Here is a 19,562-nt window from a genome sequence, read left to right on the forward strand (position 1 = left end):
TTCTAATCAATATGTACCTCAGCCCAAAGTAAGAAAATAATTTCTCAAATTTATACAAATTATCTAAAAAAAATAACACCGGTGTTTTCTGTACTGGCTTTGTCATGGTGTGTTCAAGACAAGATTTCAAATATTGGTACAAGTATTTTCAAATAGGAGGCAATGAAGTTTATAAAACTTGAATAAAACAATGTGCTTCTTCAAAATTCTTAAAATAGACAAAGGAAGCACATGTAAGTTGAAAGAAGGACAATTTGTCTGGGTGTCCTTAGGAGTAAGATCATATAAGGACAATAAATTAAATAGAACATGTATAAATAAATATTGATTTAAATATTGATATAAGGACAGATATGAATATATTGTTATAAAGCCTGCTCATGGATAATTTCAAGAATGGCTTGACTTAAAAATTAATTTTGTTGTTCTGCCAAGATCAATAAGTCCTTGAATACCTATTGTATGAATGACTCTCATAATAATAATAAAAAAAAAAAGGCAAGTTCTTAGGATCCAACTTTATGACCTTTGCTTTACTTACCAATACCTTTGACTTGTTAGTTTATGCTAGCTTTTCTCTCATATCTCATTTGCTATCAATTTTAATTTGTCTTATGCCTAAATGCACTGGTGCTGAGTAGATGAATTTCCTTTCGCATAACTCAGAAGAGATTCAGTTCAATAGATTTGTTTTTGCATGTAAGCTATATAGAAGAGCGATGAGATCGTCTAAACTTTCATAACATTTTCTCCAGTAAGCCTTTATGCCACGAACAAACACAGCTAGGAAATACAATTATGAAAAGTACAGGTAAAAACCAGAAACAAAAGCGATGGCCACACATTTTATTTCACCGTTAGGAACTACATCTGATGGGTTAAAATCATGACAGAGATCAGTTTGTGTGGAAAGGATGTTGCATCATTACCTGTTTGAATTCCCACCAGAAAAAAAGTCAAGATGAAGAGGAATGGGGGGAAGAATAAGTTAGAGAAGCCAGAGATGAAGTCATCCCACAACCTTCAGGCATTTCATGAAGACATGAAAGACAGAAGAGCAATTGCTGTAGGATCCTTCTGCTAATAATAAGAAAAGGCTGTTTGTTACCTCCAGTAGGGGATTGAGAGGAGAGAGTCATGCCATTAGTATGTTTATGTCTGTCCATTGATTATAAAAATTTAGAATACTCAGACATCTATCTTAGACTAAATTGAATATTTTGTGAGATGAATCTTGATCCTAGTTTCTTGCAGGTTTGTGGCATGAAGAGTAAGAAATGTTGTTCTGGCCTGGGAATTGTGTTCCTTTCACGCAGTGTCAGCAATTTAGGAAGAAATAAACATCTGATGTTCACTAATTTATTGCAGGATATTTTACAAGTAAAGAAAGTAAATAACTGTGTATGTCATGTTGCATCCTGCCATGTTCTCACGCAGAGCTGATATGACAAAGAATGGCTCTCAGGAGGATTTGTTAGTTTGTTAGTATGTCAGAGAGACTGAGGGCTCACGGGCTTGAAGGAAGCTTCCACGTTAGCCACAGAAGGTGCACTTCTTCACTAGGTGATCACTGCACGTCCTAGGGGATGTGGGACTAAGTACTTCTCCGCTTGTGAAGCTGGCATAGCTTTGTTGCAGAGATACAAATCCAGGGGGACCTTGGGGAAGCTGAATATGAACATACATCTTAGGAATGACTGAGTGGGAGTAGGATGTTCTACCACACTCACCCTCTGTATTTAGATTCATAGAACTGAAAACACTCCACAGAAGCAAATAACATGCCATGATGTTCAAGTACATAGTAAGGATTTAGATTTCCCGAGGTGCACGTCAAGCTGAGAGATCAGTGATGTCCTACCAGCTTGCCAGCTAAGGCAATAAGGACACATTTTACACAACAGCCAGCCATTTGATACTGATGCTTGCTACTTCCAATATGATTAAAATACAAGTGCTACAGGAACAAACTGGCTCCCTGCACTGTCATTGGCTGCATTTAGTAATAAGAGCCCAATTTCAACATTTTAGAGGTAACTGTAGTGCACACACGGCTGCTGGTACGGCTCTTGATTGGCAATTTGCTGAAGCTGTTGCCGTACTCCTCCTGAGTCCCTGGGATTCAAAGCAGCTCCAGTAAACTGAGACTGTTTTGTGGGGCTCTGTGAAGATTGAATGTCTGACCTTCATCTCCAGGCTGCTGATGAGGGTTTCATCACCTCCCTATGCCACACAGGGAGCATCCACACTCAGGCTAGACTCACTTCCAACCCCCAGGTGACTGTCAAGACTGAGCTGTGTATATTGGAGAGTAAGGTGGGTCGGGATGCTTTGCCTTTTTTTGTGAGAGAGCTTTCCATGCATATAGCTGCATCGCTCTCAAGGTGGGGACAGACAGAAGGACACAGCGTAAGAGGATCTCCAACAAGGCTGCCATGAGATATGTGCTCATTGCCAGAGCACGTCAGTAAGGATTATTCACTCTCTATGCAGCAGTTTGCACAGCTGCTAGGACAAGCAGTCACCCCATCTATAGCTTTGGGGAAGACATGGAGAACTCCAGCAGGGAAAATAAATGTCCGTGGCACTCAGTGAGGAAGTTTGCCTCTTGCTTAAACTCCCCTGGCCTCTGCCGAGCCTTGAATCAGCCATGATTGGTTGGCTCCGGTATTTTGCATAGTAGACTGAGAAGCTGATTTCTTTTCGATTCCTCATTTGGGAGGCGTCAGCTCCGTTTGAGATAAAATTAGTGCTCAAAATCTAGCTGTAAAAATCCAAAGTAACAGAAATGGCCTACCTTACTTGTGGTGGCAAAATTCACTATAAAAACATTTCTTTGCGCTCCCATGGCCAGACTATTTGCCAGTGACTTTACAGCCCCAAAGCATATTTTTACGCAGCAAAGTGTATTCTTTGGCATAGCGATGGCCAGAAAATAGGCATTACTTACTTTGTATCATTGCATAGACCTACATTATGCCTAATTTTAATGTCAGGATAGAAATGCTTTCAGCAACGGTGAACAGAGAGAGAAGCTAGTTAGGCAGTCTAGTGAGATGCAGAAGAAATACCGGTTCTTCTTGCGTTTCTACCAATAATAGGTTTCAGTAGGGAAAGCTGAAATAAGTCAATCAGTTGTTTAGTTTCTGATTCTTTCAGAAGATAGCAAAATGCTGTTGTGTGTAAGTGGTTAAAGACACCAGAGACTTTGATATTCAAACAATATCAACATAAAGCACAATCAGGCCAAGAACCAGACACTGTAGTTTGTTTCCTTATTTTTTATATGATCTTTTTCTTTGACAACTGCATAGCTACACCCAGAAATGCAGTAATTACATCCATAACCCAAAGAGGTCCATCATAACATGAAAATGTTGTGATATCATAGTCCTTGGTTAAGGAAATTATAATGACGGCTGAGATTAAAGCCACAGTGTAAGACAGGCAAGAGAAGTGAGGAGCCTCAGGAGAGCTTCTTGCTCAAAAAAGCTAGAAACCTTTCCATTTTGAGAAAGAGTTGTTAAAAGGTAAGTCATCTTCCTTTTACAATGCTTCTTTACATGGGCGCATTTTTGCAAACATTTTTCAATTGGTGTACATTTAAAACCATGCATGGGTGAGGTGGAAGACAGGAAATAATGAGAAACAAATTCAGTGGAAAAACAAGTGTTGATGGTGTGACTAGGCAATGAAGTAAATTTATGAACTGATTTGATCATGGATATTAGCACCTCTTTTCCTTCCAGTGTGAGTCAGTGTGAACATAAACGTCAGAGCTATGTGGAAAAATGTACCCCTATGGAAAAAAAATGATAATAAAAGAAAGAAAACTAAAACTTTTTGAAGAGCTTTTTATTGTTTTTATGCTTTCTAAGCAAGAGTAGTTGAAATAACTGTCCCAGTTCTCTTCAAAGTAGAAGAAGGAATAAATGGGCACTAAGGACAGTGTGTGACATGCTCTGATAAACTTCTAAGCAGAATGTTATTAAGAGATTACAGTGTTTGTTTCTATTAAGATGTCACAGCACCAGAATTCACTATGTTATGAGCTACAGTAAGATAGGGCAAAAAAAAAAACAAACAAAAAAAAAAAAACAAAAACCAATTCTTGACTCAAGTTCTGCTAATTATTTTAACCTTCTTGGGTTAATATAGGAAATGCTCCCCTTTAGCAAACTTGAAACAGTCTAGTGCTTTTTACAAGCAAATTCACATCTCTGCCCCTAATCTTTTTGGCCTTTCTTGTGGAAAGGGAAGCCAAAAAAAGAAAACAGCTTTGTGGTGGTGGTAGTAATACACTGCATGTGTCATGAGATGCTATGAGAGAGCCATTTGTCAAAGACAGATTTCACCTCCAAAAATGATATGAAGTGGCTGTTAGTTTAGTGGTGGATGAAATAGTCACTTTCTTTTTTGTTGTTTTTAAAGAAATAAATTTAATTTGGTAAATTTCAAACAGCAGTGAATAATGGTGATCATTTCACTATCAGCTCCTCAGCCAAATCCTAGATTTTCTTTGTTCCAGCCATATGTTCGTTCCTTTCTGCTGTATAACAGTCTTGTTTTTGTAAGTTCATTGGAGCTGGCAGATAACTAAGAGAGCTTGAATTCCAAAGCAGAGTCAAAATTTACTTTATATCCATGACTAATGTCAAATCTGAGCTCTATCTAATAGAAATATTGAGTAACCTCATGTTAATCTCTTCTCGATGCCAGCTATGACTAGCTGTAATAGCTGAGGTCAGATCACTGTCCCTGATAATATACATATTCTCCTCCCACAGAGTTTTCTTTGGTAAGCAACTATACTGAGGAAGAACCCCACTTCTAGTTCAGGCTGTCCTGGTGCAATGAAGTCAAAAAACATTATACACACCCTGTCATTTAAAAATCCTTGACTCATGGTTGCAGGAATTCAGGGCTAAATTATTAATCTGGCAAAAGTTTGTTCTCTAGATACTTTCATCTGTTTGTATATTCTGAGATTTTCTTGGTCAGCCAATCTTTAAAATAGAAAAGGTAGGCAGGCATGTGGGTAGCAGAATATACAACAACAACAAAAAAAAGGTCATTATTTGATATCATATGAGGACTCCCCCCAAAATGTGTTCTTAGAACAAGCAGACCCAGCTATGATTTTTTTCTTCATGAGAGCAGAAAATTGTATGAAGTAAATATTGTTTTTATTGTACAGATGTGCCATAACAAAGAAAAATGCATGTGATATTACATTTTCTCTACTATAAAATGAAAAAAAAAAGTTACAATAAAAAAAGTCTAATCCTTAGCCTGCGTTGTATAAACCTAAAGCCATGGTAATCAACCTTGATGCGTGACTAAGGCACACATCTGTCTATATGATTTATGACAGAACACAATCAGAGAATAAACTCTGGTCTTTTTTTTTTCCCCCTCCCAAGAAATACAGTTCCCTGTAAGAGGATATTTTGCTCTACAATGAAGCATAGCATTTTTTGTTTTCATATTTTCTTTTCCACTAAGCTTTCTAAGAGTTATTATACATCCACAAGACCTGGTTTCTGTAGTCATTATTATAGAAATCCTTTTCAGTCTTTTCTGTACAGAAGCTCAGAGCTGTTCTTTATGTCAGAGAAATGGTTTAATCTTTCCTTTTTTTTTTCTTAAAGAGAAATAGGCTTCTTCCTGAATAGTAATAATAATAATTCTGAATCAAACACCAAATAAATAAAAGGGTTTTTTTATATATATTATGCATCAGATTAGTGTATATAAATAGAGCAAGTTGACTATTTTTCTGTAAATGCTCCTTAATCTTGAATGTCACATTTGTAAGGGCTAAAGAGCATTTCATCTTTATGCTTATTTGATTAAATTTCCAATAAAAGTTCCAGCTGCAGTCAAGATGCATGGTGAAGACAATGTGGACAGTATCACTACAAGAATTGGATGAAGACCATCTAATTAAGCTTACACAGGCCGTTGAACTCCCATCAGGTGATAACTTTGCTTTAATACAGATATGGAGTGTGTTCAAAGCAGTAAGCCCTTAGCTAATACTTTTTTTTTTTTAATCGAATGCGTGTGTTTATAAGTAAATAACATATCACTTGAGTTAGAACAGGAGGGCTTGAAATGTTTGCACTGAAGTCAATGACAAGATTTCCACTGACTTCAAGTGGAAATTGCTAAGTAATTGAAGGCACAATGTTTTCAAAAGGCCTGGAGTTTTATTATTTGACTTTATTTCAGATGAAGGCCATGAATGTGAGTTGAAACATCTTTTACTGATTATCAGTCAGAATCTCAGAGAGACAGAGAATAATACAGCATGGTAGCAGAATATTTTACAAAACCCACGCTCAGTTAAGAACTTAAAATAGTTCCTCTTTCCTCACTGTTGGTCCTTGTTTACACAGTTGTAATGAATCACTTTTGGAGGTATATCTCACCAAGTCAGTTTGTGCTACTAGCGCTGGCTAAACCTGCCAAACTAGCTGGTGGGGAACATTACGTAAGGCACTCACTGTGCAAAAGTTCTGGATCCCTGCCTCAGGGAGGAAGCAAATTTTACTTATGTATTTGTCATTTTTAATGACCTTTGCGGAAGGAAATTGCAGGTCCTGTGACATCTATCTGCAGGAAAGCTGGCTTAATAGAGAGCGGGAAGGTCTTGCATCAGTGAGAACGGAGTGGTCAATTAGTAATTTCTACAGTCATGCCAAAGTTATGTGATGACGTTTATACAATAGCGTATTTAGATGGGCCTAGAGGAAGCTTAATGAGAGTAGGAGGCATGGGCGACGGATTTACTCGCTGCCTTTGGTATATGTCAAATACTTCATAGCATTACATTATGTTAATCTACAGTTACATCTGCTTCTGCATCTCCTTCATTCATTCTGGAATCTTTATCACAGGGCGATCTGAAATGCCATAAGCAATTTTGCATATGGAAGAAATATAGTAGCTCATTTCATGAGATTTTTTTGGAAGGCATAAGCTGAAAGAGATCAAAGCAGAACATCTATCACAATAAATGATTTGTCTATATGAAAGCATAAAATAAATGTTAAAATTTTAGACCTGAGTGAAGCCAGTCAAAGAAAATAGTTTAGAAACTACACTCTACTCTGTTAAAATCTGTAATATGCATTAGCAGAAGGTTTTTATTTTTTCTCTCCCCTGCAAATTCCAGTATTTCCCAGACTACTGAAATACAGTGAAACTCATATCAGGATGACAAGATGACCCTATTATTCATAACTCTATTTCTCTCCCAATTTTCATGAAATTTTCTCTTCCTATCTTAAAAACAGCCTAAATGGAGATATATTTATATAGCAAAGGGATAGTCAAAGACAGTAGTGCACGAATGACAGAAAGCAGAAGCAAAGAGTTTAAAAATATGGATTGGACAAAGGATGCCAGATTCTGCAAAGTACTAAAGTGCTCAAGCATAAGGCTGAGTTCCTGCTGACACCAGAATGATTTAACAGAAAATATCCTGGAGACCTCTCTGCTCAGGGGTAACAGCCTGTTCCAAAGCCTATTACAGTCAATTTAGTCTCCCTGCTAACACAGGACACTTTTAATTGTGCCTCGCCTCCACAGCATTCTTGCTTCAACCGGTTCAGGGAGCAAAACTGTCTGTGATTTTGATCACTTTGGAGTGGAGTTGGGAAACATATAGTATTTCCCTGCATCAGTCTTGTTTGCTGTCTGAGAAGGGCAGAATATAGCTCCTCAAACCTGGCATCTGGCTTCTGTGCCTTTGGGCCCCAAAGGTAGCCATCGACTACCTTTTTTTTTTTTTTTTTTTTTTTTGATGCAGCTAGTGAGTAAAACTGTTTTTTATTTTGTTAGCAGACCACCCATGAGGCTTTCCCCTTCACTTTTCCAAAGCTGTTTCTCATTGGGAATAATGTGTTTGTCCTTATACTCACCAGCCAGGAAAGGCTTTCATTAATAAGGCCAGCGCTGAAAATGCCTGTGTTCATTTTCACCAGTAATTTCAGGGACAGGGAAATGTTTCTCCATCTCTTTCACTGCCAGCGGGATTCCAAAATTTTTATACATACACACACACACACACACAATCATATGCACAGTACCGCTTCAGGGAAGGTTTACGACAACTGGAGACAGTGAAACCCGACTGACAAGAGTCAAATGTACTTTGTCCAAACACAGCGGAGACCCTGCCTGTCTCTGAGTCAAATTTTGAAAGGATACATTTTCACAGATGCACCTTTGGAGATCATTTGGGGAGTAAAAATGATAGTTGGGATAACTTCTGCCATTTCTTCATTAAAAAAATACTATTCTCTCAAATGCTATCACTCACAGTGTAATTATTATGTCTGTGAGAAAATTTATCTCTGTGTAGAACACAAAAATATGGTTTGCATAACATTTCAATACTGCTTGTACCTTATTTTAATGACTTGCATGACAAACAGTTCTAGCACTGAGTCAAGGCTAAACATCATCTCTCACGATTAGGGTCTAATGCAAATATTGACGTTTAAAGTCAATGAGAAATACCTCCATGAAAAAGTATTAACTCATATATTGAGCTCTGTATACTTACGATGTTGTCCGATAGGACTTAGGTCAGGCATAGTTTTGAGATGAGCCTGTCTAAACCTTCTCTTAGAGTGAGGAAAAAACAAATCTCCAAAACTGGATTCGGTTAGAACAAAACTTAGTGACATTTTACCCAGAGAAAGCTCAGATGTCTTAGGTGAAGGAAACTAAAATGAGATGATTTGAAATCTGCCTGTGTCCACTGTATCTTTCAGCTCAAGGTCTTGTTCCCAGTCCCTTGTCTCCAGTGGATTCCTATGTAACCAAGGAAAATCTCCCTTCCCATCACTTCTGCATGTTGATGCCGCTTTCCCCAGGAGTCCCTGCCCATGATGCAACCTCCTTGTTCAGAAGGGAAATGCCATCTGTCCTCCCAGAGGGTCCTTTCTCAACTTATGCCTAGCATTTTGGACAACAGGAGCTCATGAAGCCTTTTGTTTATCACTAAGACCTTTTTATCATATATTGTCTATATAATATAACAGATACAGTAAAAAAAAAAGAAAAAGAAAAAAGCTTAAACATGGAAGCATGAGAAGTTGCTTCATCTGAACTTATTTCAAGCCATTAATCAAAATAGCAGCCCAAGCTAACACTTTGTATGTGGAGTATTCCACAGAGGAACTTAACATAGTAAAGGGTATGTAAAATACCTGCTTAATACAAAATCACTCCATGCCTGCAAAAGCTTGTAGTTCAAAATTATATGACCAAACTGGACTTGCAAGTGTTTAAGAATTAATCATATCCACAAAAGTTCCCCCCTCTGCTCCCTACCTTCCTTTTGTCTTGCAAAAAATAAAATGAACAGATTTTCCTATTAAATTGTTTGGTTTTTTAATCATAGGACACTTAACAGGGTGGTCTGCTCCTTTCCCTTCTAGAGCAGTTGTTGAGGGAGCAGGGAGGTATGGCTGGATGAGGCTGCCCATTTTCGACTCTCAGAGCCAGCTGGAAAGGGGTCAAACGGTTCCTATAAAGGACTGAGAGAGCCCAGCTGTAAAAAGCAGTGTGAGGCAGCTTGGCTCCTGTGGCTGGCCCTGGAGCAGCAGGAGCCGCGCGCGAGGAAAAGCAGTGCAGCTCCTACAACCTGTTCAAGAAAGAAGATGGGTTTTGCTTGGTGCCTGTGTGCGCACGTGTCCGTATGGGTGAGCCTTCAAGTGCCTGTGCCTGAGCCAATAAACATGCCCTTGAGGGAAAAGCCTGAAAGAGCTACAAAAACGTTGTTAGTCCTTCCTCCTTGGGAGAGGTGGAGGATGTATTCGCTCTGTGTATGACTGGGAGCTTTGGACTTAGCTTCATATGCATAAGAAAGAAATATGTGCACCTGCAATGAGAATTTCAGAAGGGATTAATAATGTTGGGTGCTTAAACTTTTGATGCGCCTCTTGAGACATCTTAAAAAGGCTAGAAAGTGAGCTTAAAAAGCAGAAACAAAACCTGAGCCTTGAATCATCTAATACTTTTTTTTTTATGTTTTTGTGGCTTAAAGATAAGTTCTGGATGTCTTCTGCACCTGATGTTAAAAAGCATAGCCTCTTTAAGACACAATTTTAATTGGGAACTTTAGGATGAAGAATGCTCTTCTGTCCAGATGATAAAGCTCTAAAAATACAGCTGTTGCCATATCTTTGGGAAGTGTTGATAGAACTTTAACAGAAGCATCACAATAGCATTAATTTAATATCACTTTAATTCTACTATGATTAAGAAGAATATAACTTCTTCAGCTGTTGTATGTTAAAGGCAATACTTTAATTGTGTGCATCACAAGAAATAGATACACTTAAGATTTAAGATGCTCTACAACCAGCACTTTTTTAATAAAAAATTATACTCCATAGAGGAGTAGCCTAGCAGTATGTTCACAGGGCGCCTGTAGTGATTAATAACGCTCAGGGGGAATCAAAATGCTAAACCTGCTTAATAGTCCTAGGACACTCTTAGTTATCTTTTCAAATAACTCGGTTAGGAGCAGATTAAGAAACGATAAAATGCAAGAATCCACAGAAATATCTCTTAGGAATTCTGACTCTGTTTACTTTTAATACAGTTTATATTAGCCTCCAGAGACCTAGAGCTGTTAAATTCAGTGGGTTTGCACCAGTTTTAGGTCTTGAAGTGATGGAAATGACATCTACTTCCCTCACTGGGCTTTGTTCAGGTTTTAACGCGCAAGAGAGTAAAGTCTGAATTTTGTCCTTAGCCTAAAGAGAAAAAAGACCACTAAGAAAAACTGAAGTGTATCCCTAGAGAGCAAATCAGCCAGCAGCTATTGTATGCTTAAACCAAAAAGAAAAAAAGCTATGAACACTGTTCCCTGTAGCAGATAGGGTAATTTATTTCATTTCAAATCATTGACAGTCTAGGTTACAGAAGATCAACTCTTGCATTTCTGAGATATTAAAACTTTTTTTTTCTAATTACTTTAATTGCTCATGATGGCTTCTTTTTGACAGCTGATGGTGGCAAGTTCACAGCACTGGTTTCTTCCACTGGCTGCTGCTTTGTCTTCAAGCGCTTTAAAACCAGCAAAGTTCCTGCAATACTTTTCTCCAAGAAAACTGTACTATAATCTCATCTCCTCCCTCTGATTTCAGAAATTTATTTAACAAAGCTCCCCTCACGTCAATCACATTTACAAGCCCCGAGCACTTCAATTAAACTGTAAATTGTGCTGCATTTGATCCAAATATGCAAGCTTTTTTCTTTTTATCTTTTTTCTCTAGCTATGCTCACATGTAACAAGCAAGACGTTGCATAATTTTACGTGAGAATGTTACAAACTCATTTGCCAAGGAATGTTAGGCATCGTGCAAGCACATATTAAAATACGAGATATGTCCTCTGAATCTGTAGCATCCCATAGCATCTGCCATAACAAATATAACAGCATTAATCAACACAGTGTATGTGTTCCAAACAGAAAACTTTAATTTGAGATGTTTAGTAAAGTGAACAGACTGTAGATCAAGCTGGGTTTAATTCCATTTGGCTTTGACCTTGCACGGATAGATTTCATATGGAGAGTGTTTAAGAAGTTGTAGCTTGTTCTGCCTTCCTCCCTAGCCCTGTCACCCCTTAGCAGCTCTTGCAGCAGAGTGCGGGCTAGGTCCCGCCGCAGGAAGCCGTGGCCTGGGGTGCAAGTGCTCCCGTGAGATGCGGCAGGCCGGGGAGGGTGGTCCCGTTGCCACGGGAAGTTTTGCACCAGTGCCTGGAAGGTCCACTTAGGTGCCGAGGAGAGTTCTCATGGATGAGTAGTAGAAAGTCTTAAATATTTTTCACTCAGCTTGCTTTCCTGCAGCTTTTCAGCCAAAGCGAAACAAAGAGAGAAAGAAAACAAAGTCAAAAAAACAAAACTGAAAGTAGATGGAGTAGGGGGGATTCATACAGTCTAAAGTTAATGCAGGAAGGTGAATTTCCCGAGGTTTTCCAGCGAAAGGAGAAAGGTTCTTCTACAGCAGAAGGTTCAAGTTAGATGTTCCTAACTACTCCAGTATGCATTTGGCTTTCTGATCAACATTTTTTGGCTGAAGTTAGCCTTTGTGGATACCCATGTGTGTCTGAGTAGACCTATGAGGCTAAAAACATACGTAGTTCTTAAATCGAGCTCCTAGGCAAGCGCAACTTGACATCTGTGTTACAGCGCTCTGGCTAGTGTAGGGTCCAACTCCCTGGCACGCTCTTGTGCTTGTCACATCTTTGCCATAGGTTTGTGCACACGCTGCTCCCACCTGTGCAATGTGTTACTCATACAGCACTGCAAAACTGCTTGTCCTCTTTCCAGAAAAACTCCCCCCACTACGCAAGATTAGCTGAGTGGGCCAAGGCGAAACCACGGTATAATGTTTCAAAAAGTGAAACTAGTGTGGTTCAATGCCTTTTGTCTAGGCTTGCCTTTATAAGGAGATGTAACTTCATTCCAGTAAAAATTGATGCATGTGGAGTATTATTTTTTTTCTATTAATGAGACCATCCTAACAAACTGCAGTTGCAAACCAAGATGACTTCATTTCATTACAGCAAAAAGGCTGATATTTTATACGAGAGCAATACAACTGTGTTTCATCACAAGCCCCCTGCCCAAATCGTACTGAATTTAGAATGTTCCTTGTTATACAGTCAAGGCTTTGAATGCTTTAAAGTAATACTATGGCAACCGGTTATGCTCTTATTTACTTTTCAAATCATGTAGATAAGCTTTGGTGTCTTATCTGTAAATTAGTTGTATTTTTCAAATGTAAAATTCTTTTCTCTTAGGAGTATCAACAGAGACATCAATCAAACTGGATATTATTGCTTTGACTATTAAGCATTTGTGGCTGTGTGAGGTAAGCTCTCTTTTTTAACATTTACTTAATTAGGTAAAACTATTTTTTCCTGGTTGATTCGTGGTGAAAAGGAATCTGTGCAATATTATTGTGTTGTTTATGATACTAACTAATACTTGGAAAGTCATTTAAAGTATTAGAATACTAGTTTCCATTAATTTTCTATTAAAGCCTCAACTATAAGTACATGTTGATGTATACGTGCATATAGACATGCCTGATTTGATGGGAGACAGATAGACTATGCACCTAAATTAAGGCATAGGTGCAATCCATGGCATATCCTACAGCTTTGGTTCCCCGGATATGTCATGTCTGTTCATGAAGGTGAGAGCTGGCTGTTTAGGACCCTCTGCTGCACTTTGCTTCCATCTGGGGAATTTAGGTAACTGGCATGGCAACGGGTGCCTCTGGCCTGAGGAGCAGGGGATCAAAGCTGATAGTCCTGCCCCTGGGTCAGGATGCGGCCAGAGTGTGGATGTATATGTGACAGGGCTACAGGTACAGCACAGCTCCGAAGCTTCCGTGCAGTCATTGTGAAAATGCTTTTTTTTCCCATAATTGGTAGCCATTTGTTCTGAAACAAGCGGCATTTACAAAAGTTTGCTCTTACAAGTTCAGCTCTCTGTTGAGTATTTGCATGTCTGAAACAGTTTCAGGTGCAAGAGCTCAGACGTTGCATCTGCAATTCAAGGGGCACAAATTTTGGAGGTGAAAGCTTCAAATGGGAAAGGAAAACCATAAGCCTTTTTAATACCCTCACAAAAGCCGTATGAACCTGGAGGTTTGTTACTGAATGCCCTTGTAATTTTTAACATTCCCCTTTTTTGTGGGATTTGTAACTGATTATGGGGTAATTCCTGCTTGTGTGAACCCTGAAGTAATTATGACCACTATTCATACAGGTTCTTCACAGAAAGGTAGGCTTTCAGGAGCAGTTTTATTTAGACGCTCTGAATCATTTTGTGGAGCAGCATCTCTTCCCTAATTGCAGTGCACTCACTGCCGAGATGAAACCTAATGCTAGGCGATATGAATACCCTTTCAGACTCATATCCTTCCCGTGCATGTTCTGGTGAAAGGACTAAAGCAATTCAGCTCTTTTCATGGAGAATTTCCTTTCTTGACGTGTGCATCAGCTGCTGCATATGGAGCAAGGTGCACCAGGGTTTCTCATTTTCCTTTCCTTTTCCCCCGGAGTTATAGTCACAGCGGGGACAAAGGAGAAGAGCCTTCTCACTCCCTTGCACAGCCAAGAAAGAGTTATGATAATTTAGCCCTCAGTGTTTAAGCCATGGTCCAGTGCTGCTGAAACTAACTGAGCTTGGCATCATTTGAAGGAGCTTGCCGAACTGTGAAAGACACTGACGTGGCTCTGATTAAAAAGTATTGAAAAATTATAAACCACACTGCAAGACATCCTTATTCAGGTGCATGAGGTCAAGGCAGGTTAGTATACAAGGAATTTTTTTGTAGTTGACGTTGGTACATGTCAGGCAAGGACATACTAAGAGTTGTTTTCTTAAGTGTATTCTGTCCTTCTGGACACTCGACAGACTAGATTTGGCAGAAGAAAGTTTTCAGTCATAAAAGTTGATCTTGCTATTCATGTTGTTTAGAAGGGATCGTGCATGGGCAGGATTCCTCTCTGTATCTACCTCTGCATCCCATCCTTTTGATGTAAGATTTTATTTCTGGCTCAATGAGAACCTGAGCAATAACAGAGAAGGAAAATAGAGGTTGTGATATATGATGGAACCAGACCGAAAACTTAGGTGACTGAAATTGTAGTGATATGATAAAATTTTGGGGAGGTTCCTAGTTTCTTGAGCACCTGTTCATGTATCTTACCTCTAACTACTAAAACTGCAAGACAAAGGTTTTGCGTTAGATTCTTTCATAAGTAAAAACAACATCTTAGCAAGTGGCAGATTTCCAAGTTAACTACATAATTTAGTATGAGATGAATGCCATTTCCAACACTTTGGAACTATGATTGACCCCAATGTATAAAGACAAATATTTTTTGATACTCAATATTTTACTCCCGTTTTTATAGCTGTATTCTAGACTACAGATGAAAGTTAAGTATCTGTTTTCTTTTTTTGGCAAACAATGATGTCCTGATTTTTCCAATCTAAATTGCCCTCCAGGGCACTAATAAAACAAGTCATGGCTCACAAAGTAAATTTCCTGTGTACTAATTGAAAACGGTTTCAAATTTATTAGGATTTCAATCATCTTCCCTAGATCTGATGCTTGTGTTCACAGTAGTCAACATGTCTATTAATATATTTACCTGAAAGATAAAAGCTGTATTAAGAATAGTTCTCAGGTATGTTAAAAAGAAAGAAAAAAAAATCCTACATGTTACATAATTGAATGTGGTTTAGAACGACATCTGAAACCAAACGCTTGTTCTCCTGAAAAATCTGATATTATTGTACTGCCAGATCCTTTCCGATATATGTTCCCAGACTCTGGCTGTAATGCATAGTCTATTAGAATTTGCTGGTGGATCTTATTCTGAGATGACAGAAAAGGCAGAGGAGTGGGGACATTGATGTCTTCTTTTTTGCTAGCTTTGTCTTTGTCCTGTTTAAACTCCAGGAGATGGAAAGAGAGGGGCTGTTGAAGTGTTGCAATTTTCTCCTCCTTCAGGCCCCACAACAAAGTGTAAGTGCTATGCGAACCATCCCACCAGAACCCACAGCGTCTGCCTGCCGCTCTGCGCATCCTCCCTCCAAAACGTTGCGCCGGGAGGGAGGGCACTTGTCGGATTTCCTGGCACCACATTTCATAGCAGAGTTCCTCTAGCAAGAGCCCACAACCGCTTGCAGACTGAATTAATAATATGACAAAAGCAGTTGGCCTCCATGTGGATGAGGGTTGGCTGGAAAACTAGAATTCTGGTTTCTGAAAGATTTGGGGGTTTGGGGTTTTTGTTTTATTTTCTTCATCACGATAAACCAAAAATGTTTAAAAAACAAAACAAAAAAGCTTCCTTATTTTCATTGTAGAAATGATGCGAATGTTCTAACATAAAATAGTGCAATAGCTATGAAGATTACCTAGGATTAAAAAGCAAAACAAAAAACAAACAAACAAAAAATTCTCGCATGTCTCAGGTGAACACTAGGATAAAATCAATCTCTTTTGATTGCTTCTGTTGCAACTGTTTTGACTTGTGCAAATATTTAAATATTGGGCCAGAGCAACTGGCTCATTGCCGATAAAAGAATGGAATTTCCATGCACAAGATAGTTGTATATCTCAAGGGATGAGGGAGACCACAGTTCAAATTGCTTTTTAATCTCATCCTTTCTTTCGTTCACGGTAATCCCTCAAGAGAGGGGAAAAGCACTGTTTGTGAAACATCTCCAAGAATGGCTTTCTTTATTTCCTCTATATACGCTCTATGCCCTTGGAAACATACAGGCTTTCTGGTTGCTCTTCCACTTTTGTTGTATATTGTCTTCTTTGGGCCATAACACAAATGGATTCATTCTATGTTGTCATGTTTTGCCTAGGTTAAAGTACAGTCAAGGCAAATTTACTCCTTTTGGGATATTCTGTGCTGAATCTATCTGAGAAAATTTTCAAATAACAATGTGCCTGAAAATTATAAGTTTTCATTAAGGGAAAAAAAACAAACCCAAAAAAACTATGTTTTGATGAATCGTATTTGTTCAATAGAAATCTACTTTGCTGGAGAAGTCCCAAGCAGCTGTAATGCAGATGGCCTTTGTTCCACGTATGTACCCTGAAAGCTGCAGGGGACAAAAGCAATCCTCAGACTTTGGGTTCCAACACCTGGCTTTTGTTTGTATGTGCCATGGCGCCTTTGGCCCCCACTTGCCTTTCCCACCCCGAAACAAGAAGCAGTTGTTAAAGTCTAGAATCCTTATTTTATTTAAGTCCAATTCCAAAAACTGTTGTTTGGGCTTCTCTCTGTTTATAGAGGTATATTCTCAACTAGTATACCTAGGGGGACTATATTAATATCTGCTAGCTATTTTATCCAGCCACAGTTTCTCTGTCAAGACTCATGTTCATGGCAAAGACAGCAGAAGACCAGATGAGCAACAGTTGCAATGCTATAAACTAATTCCCAGATGTAGAAAAGACTAGTTGTAATGGCTGTATCGTACATGTGGAAATTAAGTCTAAACATACTGCAGTCCCCATATGCTTGTGAGCCTATTAAAATGTCAGTCATGACAGCAGCATAGCAGATACCGTGTTTCTCCTTCTGTTCTCCTGCATTCATATATTTTTTGGTATATTCATGATAGCTTATGAAAAAAAAAGAAAGAAAGAAAGATAAAATAGATATTCCATTATCATCTGCTTCCTGCTATGCTTAGTACAATACTAAGAAAACTTTAAAATGTGCCCATTGAACTCAAGTAACTCTAGTTCCTTTCAAACCGTTCTAAGCAGTAGTTGAACTTTTTCAGTCTTACATACTAACATTGTCCTATAAAGCTGCAGCTGATGATTTTTCATTTTATAAATGTTAGAACACAAAATACATATTTTATGCAGAGAAATCCTCTTTTGGCAGGATTGTGTTCCAGAAAGTTGGAATATAGAATCATGAGGTGATTAGAGAATCCATCAATAGTCAGATAGCATTTAATGGGACAAATCTGGACACACATTTTGTAGAGTCTCCCAGATATGAGCCCAGTTTTGAAGTCATGGCAAAAATCTTTTGGATTTGAATGGACAGTTTGTATAGAGAAATGAGCAATGGGTCTGAATTTCAGTTTGGTTTCAGTGGTTGGTCATCAGTCCCATAGGGTAAAAGTGCTTCAAAGTTAGTGTACATTATTTCCACTTTTGTACCATTTACAGTGATCAAAGAGTGTAAACTTTGGGGGGCTTTTTTTTGATGTTGAAAATGCAGATCATTAAAACCGAATCCTCTAATAGAGGTGATTACACATACATCAGGGAAAGTAACATTCTCAGGTTTTTTTCAAATGTTCACAGTTTCCTCATTATCTTTCCTTCTACAAAGAAAAAATGGGGAAAAAAAAGAGGGAAAATAAAGGACATTATTTTGGAAGGCATTGATGTCCGGAGCAGAAAGGGTCACATAATGATTTCGCTGCACACTGACCGCACCATGATGAGCAGGGCTGTTGTACTCGCTAATCGACTGAAGTTTAGCTTTATGAGCATGCTTGCGTTTTCTTTCTCTGCAGAAGGGAAGTCTTCTTGCACCAAAACCGCAGTCTCAGTTGCCCAGTCTGGAGCTCATTAAAAATGCTGGCAAATGACAATTTCTCTTATACTGAAAAATCAATGTTTCTGAGATTTCTCCCATTTCTCTTGCAAATTTTGATGCAATTTTATATTGTGGCTACAAAGCACTCTTGGAACTATCTGCCAGTCCTCACGCAGTGTGCATCCAAAGTGGCTATTTATCCATACAGAGACTTTGATAAGCCAACAAAAATGGGTATAAATGAAAAACAGCAAGAAAAACACTATGTTTATGTAATGTGGAGGATGATTTACTCTGGTTAGTGAGCAGCAAACTCTTGAGAAATCAGTTCCTAGATTTAGCAGACTAAGTAAGGCTCAAGACATGAAACTGCCTGTATTATTATTAATAATAATAATTAATATAATTAATAATAATAATAATAAAGGATGTAATGATATGTACAGGGAAAGTGCACTTACTGATTTCCCTCTCCTCTTCTGTGCCTTATCTTTGCATCACTTTAACACTGGTTTTCAAATTGGTATTTGCAAAAGAAGCTACATCCTTTCTCTATAATTTTTCTTATCACGAATGTCATTGTGCAACTACTTATGAGTGGAGCAAGGGAGGTACTTCAGGTACTTCATTCCCTTATTTCTGCCATCTTTCATTCTACTGTTGCTTTCTCCTTGTTCCTACTGAACTCCACTGCCTTCTGCTCTTCTGTTTCATTAGGTCACAAGACTGGGATAAAACTTTGGGTTTAACTATGTTTTTTACCAGGATTTGAGAAATGGAAGGGAGAAATGCTAACGAGAGATTATTTTAATGCTCCAAATCATTGTCTTGTTTACCACCAGGGTCATTTTTTCCTGTTTAAAAGCAATTATAAGTATACAGAGTACTTTGGTATCCTCCTACTTCCTGATAGGAGTTTGTCTACCACATTTGGTTACTTTGTTGGAGGTCCCATTTGAAAGCTAAATTTACAGCCGTGTTGACTAAATCTCATTTCTGGAGATTCCTTACGAGGACACTGGGCATTTTTTAATATCAGATGAGTTTGGTCTCGTCGGTTTGGTCTCATGGGTTCAGTTTCTAGTACCTTTTATAATTACGTGTTTCAATTAGCTCCTTTAATATTGCAAGATTCAGCAAAGGGGAACCCCTGCTTAGATAAATAAGAATGGAGCTTGTTCCTGGATGTCATAGAAAAAAACCTGGACATCACTTCAAAAGGTTTTCGTACTTGGAAGCAACACTTAAGAAAATTAAAAACTGCTCTGAGGTCACTAGCGCATTTCAGTTCGTCCAGCACCTCTGTTTGTTTCAGTAGGGGTCCAAATATTTTGGAATCTGAGTTGCATACTAATACTGATTAGGGAACTCAAGAAAATAAGCTATACCTTATCCTTTTACTTTAGAGTTCTCGTGAAACATTT

General features: G+C 38.4%; 1 protein-coding gene across 1 annotated transcript in view; it reads left to right on the plus strand.

The window, feature by feature from the left end:
* Window positions 1-19,562, plus strand: part of SEMA3A (semaphorin 3A) — a 331,409-nt gene that overhangs the window by 77,113 nt on the left and 234,734 nt on the right. Inside the window, exon 2 of the mRNA XM_026119328.2 lies at window positions 12,832-12,902. The gene's annotated coding sequence lies outside the window, so the exon portion shown is untranslated. The remainder of the gene's footprint in view (window positions 1-12,831; window positions 12,903-19,562) is intronic.

The sequence above is a fragment of the Dromaius novaehollandiae genome, chromosome 1 (genome assembly GCF_036370855.1).
Source record: "Dromaius novaehollandiae isolate bDroNov1 chromosome 1, bDroNov1.hap1, whole genome shotgun sequence".
NCBI classification, from domain to species: domain Eukaryota; kingdom Metazoa; phylum Chordata; class Aves; order Casuariiformes; family Dromaiidae; genus Dromaius; species Dromaius novaehollandiae.